Raw genomic sequence first — 6,000 nt, 5'->3', positions numbered from 1 at the left:
AAAAAAGACAAAGATGGTCACTTTATATTGGTCAAGGGAAAAATACAAGATGTTTCAATTCTAAATATTTATGCACCCAACTTAAATGCTCCCAGATTCTTGAAACAGACCTTACTCAGTCTGAGCAATATGATATCCTATAATGCCATAATAACAGGTGACTTTAACACTCCTCTTTCAGAGCTGGACAGATCCTCTGAACAGAAATTAAACAAAGATATAAGGGACTTAAATGAGACCGTAGAACAACTGTGCTTGATAGACGTATATAGAACACTCCATCCCAAGAAAGGAAGAGCAGAGAGAGGGAAGGAGGGAGGGGGTGGGGCCTTGGTGTGTGCTACATCTTTTGCGGGCAAGACACAATCGCAAGAGGGACTTTGCCTAACAAATGCAATCAGTATAACCTAGTTTATTGTACCATCAATGAATCCCCAAAAATAAAAAAAAAAGAAAGAAAAGAAAACAAACAAAAAACAAAAACACTCCATCCCAAAGATAAAGAATATACATTCTTCTCATTGCCCCATGGAACATTCTCCAAAGTTGATCATAACCTAGGACACAAAACAAACCTCAACAAAATCAAAATACTTGAAATTTTACCTTGTACCTTCTCAGACCACAAGGCATTAAAGGTGGAACTCAATTCCAATAAAAACATTCAACTCCACACAAAGGCATGGAAATTAAACAACCTTCTGTTGAATGACAGTTGGGTGCAGGAAAAAATGAAAGAGGAAAAAATTAACTTCCTTGAGCACAACAACAATGAAGACACAAGCTACCAAAACCTATGGGATACTGCAAAAGCAGTTTTGAGAGGAAAATTTATCGCTTTAGATGCCTACATTCAAAAGACAGAAAGAGAGCGCATCAACAAACTCACAAGCCATCTTATGGAATTGGAAAAAGAAGAACAATCTAAGCCTAAACCCAGTAGAAGAAAAGAAATATCCAAAATTAAATCAGAGATCAATGAAATTGAAAACAAAAGAATCATTCACAAAATTAATGAAAAGGAGTTGGTTTTTTTGAAAAAATAAATAAAATAGATAAAACTTTGGCCAGACTAACTAGAAATAGAAAAGTAAAATCTCTAGTAACCTCAATCGGAAATGATAAAAGGGAGATAACAACTGATGCCACAGAGATACAAGAGATTATCTCTGAATACTACCAGAAACTCTATGCACAGAAATTTGAAAATGTGAAGGAAATGGATCAATATCTGGAATCACACCCTCTCCCTAGACTTAGCCAGGAAGAAATAGAGCTCCTAAACAGATCAATTTTAAGCACTGAGATTAGAGAAACAATAAAAAAATCTTCCAACAAAAAAATGCTCTGGTCTGGATGGCTTCACACCAGAATTCTATCAAACCTTCAAGGAAGAGCTTATTCCCGTACTGCAGAAATTATTCCAAAAAATTGAGGAGGAAGGAATCTTCCCCAACATGTTCTACAAAGCAAACATCACCCTGATACCAAAACCAGGAAAAGACCCAACTAAAAAAGAGAATCACTGACCAATTTCACTAATGAATATAGATGCAAAAATTCTCAACAACTGGGCATGGTGAGTCTGGGGAGATAAGACTTCAGGCATCTCTGGTTGGTAGGATCTGCCTATAATCATCCCTTTGAGGATACAGGGAGTCAGCAAGGGACTTCCGGACCCCAAGAGGAGGACAAAAACAGTGGAAAACTGGCAAGTGGCTGCGTGTGTTCGATTAACCTAATCCCGCTCGCAGCCTTAAGTATAAGCAGCAGTGAAACTGCAAACCGGAAAGGCCTTATGTGTGAACTGTTTCGGTGTTTTTGGACTTGGCATTCAGTTGAACTGCCTTGGGAAGAGCTTGAGCAGGAGTGCGGAGAACGTTGGGCATTGTCTGCGGCCCCAGACTGAGCCGCTGAGCCAGACGAAGCTAATAGTGTTCAGCTGTGGGTCGCAGGAAGCCATTGTGAGAGAACTGCCCTGGCAAGCTCTGCCCACAGGGTTGCAGAGCAAGGATAGGGTGGGAGCTAGTAACCTAGTGATGGAGCAGCCTAAAGGTGGGGACTGAGCTGCCTTACAGCCTTAACCCTCAGGAGCACAGTGAGACAGGTTTTGGCACACTGGAGCCTTGGGCTGTTGCCCTGGGTAGAGTGCCGTGGCATCACAGCTCATAGCAACCTCAAACTCCTGGGCTTGGCACCACCCAGACCTCCATAAGAGATGCAGCACAACCCCCAACCCACGACCCGCGCCCACCAGGCCTCCGCATGCCCTGACCAGGAACTGTGGGAGCTGCGCAACCCTGTGTCCTCCATCCTGTACCCTCCCTGCCTCCACACCAGCCTGCTTGTCTGGCCAGGGACTCTGGTAGCTGTGTGCCTTCCAGAGCCCTCCCTGCCTCTGCACAGAGCCCTTCTCCTGGCCAGAGACTGCTGGAGCCTTGGGCTCTCTGTGCCAAAGTCACTGGGCACCAGGCACTCCCAGAACCATGCGCACCACCTCCTGCCCTGTTGCTGGATCCAGGTGTGTAACACTCCAGAGCTGCTTCCACAACCAGAACTCCCTGGCTGGGGCAGCACCAGAGGAACTACACAGGGTCACTCCCTACAAAGATCCAGCAACAATAGAGTGATCCCGCTGGGGTCTAGTCTTGGTGAGATACCTCCCCAACTCTGAGGACGGCCAGAGGCAACAGTGAAAAACAATCATGAGGCGAAATCAACAGAAAAACTCTGGCAATATGAATAATCAGAGTAGATCAACTCCCCCAAGGATCAATGGGGCAGACACAGCACAAGATCCCATGCAGAAACAAATAGCTGAAATGTCAGAAATCAAATTCAGAATCTGGATAGCAAACAAGATTGAATTTGGGTTACAAGCAGTAACCCAAAAGATATCTCAAGATTCAACGAATTCAAAGACCAAATGACCAAAGATTTTAACACATTGAGACAATAAGTTGCAGCCCTCAAAGATCTGAGAAACACAGTAGAATCCCTCAGTAACAGAATGGAGCAAGCAGAAGAAAGGATTTCTGACATTGAAGACAAAGCTTTCGAATGCTCCCAAACTCTCAAAGAGGAAGAGAAATGGAGGGCAAAAATAGATCACTCTCTCAGAGAGCTCTGGGATAATTTGAAGAAAACTAATATTCATCTTATAGGGATCCCCGAAAGTGACAAAGTGGCTTCACAAGGCACAGAGTCTCTTCTCCGTGAGATTATGAAGGAGAACTTTCCAGACATGCCAAGAGATTCTGAAATTCAGATAGCAGACAGTTTCAGAACTTCAGCACGACTCAACCCAAATAAGACATCCCCCAGACACATCATAATCAATTTCACTAAAGTTAATACGAAGGAGAAAATTCTGAAAGCAGCCAAACGAAAGGAAACCATCACCTACAAAGGCAAGAATATTAGAATAACTGCAGAACTCTCTGCTGAAACCTTTCAAGCTAGAAGAGGATGGTCATAAACTTTTAATCTCCTAAAACAAAATAACTTTCAACCCAGGATCCTGTACCCAGCTAAACTGAGTTTCATTTATGACGGAGAAATTAAATACCTCAATGACATTCACATTTTCAAGAAATTTGCCATAACTAAACCAGCTCTCCAGGATATTCTCAGACCTATTCTCCATAAAGACCAGCGTAATCCTCCACCACAAAAGTAAACCCACCCAGAAAATTTTGATCACATTCCAACTTCCACAGTCGCAAAAGTATTAAAAATGTCCACCAGACTCTCGAAAGGTTTATCAATATTCTCAATTAATGTGAATGGTTTAAATTGTCCTCTAAAGAGGCACAGTTTGGCTGACTGGATACAAAAACTCAAGCCAGATATCTGCTGCATACAAGAATCACATCTTACATTAAAAGACAAATTTAGACTCGAGGTGAAGGGATGGTCATCTATATTCCAGGCAAATGGAAAGCAGAAGGAAGCAGGCATTGCAATCCTATTCGCAGACGCAATAGGCTTTAAACCAACCAAAATAAAGAAGGATAAGGATGGACACTTCATATTTGTTAAAGGTAATACTCAATATGATGAGATTTAAATTATTAATATTTATGCACCCAACCAGAATGCACCTCAATTTATAAGAGAAACTCTAACAGACATGAGCAACTTGATTTCCTCCAGTTCCATAGTAGTTGGAGATTTTAACACCCCTTTAGCAGTGCTGGATAGATACTCCAAAAAGAAGCTAAGCAAAGAAATTTTAGATTTAAACTTAACCATTCAACATCTGGACTTAACAGACATCTACAGAACATTTCATCCCAACAAAACTGAATACACATTCTTCTCATCAGCCCATGGAACATACTCCAAAATCAACCACATCCTAGGCCACAAATGTAACCTCAGCAAATTTAAAAAAAATAGAAATTATTCCTTGCATCTTCTCAGACCATCATGGAATAAAAGTTGAACTCAATAACACAACAGGAACCTGCATACCCATACAAAAACATGGAAGCTAAACAACCTTGTGCTGAAGGATAGATGGGTTATAGATGAGATTAAGAAGGAAATCACCAGATTTTTGAAACAAAACAACAATCAAGACATGAATTACCAGAACCTCTGGGATACTGCAAAGGCAGGCCTAAGAGGGAAATTTATAGCACTGCAAGCTTTCCTCAAGAAAACAGAAAGAGAGGAAGTTAATAACTTAATGGGACATCTCAAGCAACTGGAGAAGGAAGAACACTCCAACCCCAAACCCAGCAGGAGAAAAGAAATAACCAAAATCAGAGCAGAATTAAATGAAATTGAAAACAAAAGAATTATACAACAGATCAATACATCCAAAAGTTGGTTTTTTGAAAAGATCAATAAAATAGATAAACCTTTGGCCAACCTAACCAGGAAAAAAAGAGTAAAATCTCTAATTTCATCAATCAGAAATGGTAACGATGAAATAACAACAGACCCCTCAGAAATTCAAAAAATCCTTAATGAATATTATAAGAAATTCTACTCTCAGAAATACGAAAATCTGAAAGAAATCAACCAATACCTGGAAGTACGCCTCCTACCAAGACTTAGCCAGAATGAAGTGGAAATGTTGAACAGGCCTATATCAAGTTCTGAAATAGCATCAACTGTACAAAATCTCCCTAAAAAAGAAAAGCCCAGGACCAGATGGCTTCATGTCACAATTCTACCAAACCTTTAAAGAAGAACTAGTACCTATATTACTAAACCTCTTCCAAAATATAGAAAAAGAAGGAATATTACCCAACACATTCTACAAAGCAAACATTACCTTGATCCCCAAACCAGGGAAAGACCCAACAAGAAAAGAAAATTCTAGACCAATATCACTAATGAATATTGATGCTAAAATACTCAATAAGATCCTCACAAACAGAATCCAACAACACATCAAAATAATTATGCACCATGACCAAGGGGATTTATACCAGGGTCTCAAGGCTTGTTCAATATACGTAAATCTATAAATGTAATTCAGCACATAAGCAAACTATAAAATAAGGACCATATGATTCTTTCAATTAATGCAGAAAAAGCTTTTGATAATATCCAGCATTTCTTCATGATCAGAACACTTCAGAAAATTGGTATAGAAGGGACATTTTTAAACTAATAGAGGCCATCTACAGCAAACCCACAGCCAATATCCTATTGAATGGAGTTAAATTGAAATCATTTCCACTTAGATCGGGAACCAGGCAAGGTTGCCATTGTCTCCATTGCTCTTTAACATTATAATGGAAGTTTTAGCCTTTGCAATTAGGGAAGAAAAGGCGATCAAGGGTATCCACATAGGGTCAGAAGAGATCAAACTTTCACTCTTCACAAATGATACAATCGTATATCTGGAAAACACTAGGGATTCTACTCCAATACTTTTAGAAGTGATCAAGGAATACAGCAATGTCTCAGGCTACAAAATCAACACCCATAAATCTGCAGCCTTTATATATACCAACAACAACCAAGCCAAAAAAAGTCAAG

Source organism: Nycticebus coucang, chromosome 2 (genome assembly GCF_027406575.1).
Source record: "Nycticebus coucang isolate mNycCou1 chromosome 2, mNycCou1.pri, whole genome shotgun sequence".
Taxonomy (NCBI): domain Eukaryota; kingdom Metazoa; phylum Chordata; class Mammalia; order Primates; family Lorisidae; genus Nycticebus; species Nycticebus coucang.
Note: the sequence above shows the minus strand (reverse complement) of the source record.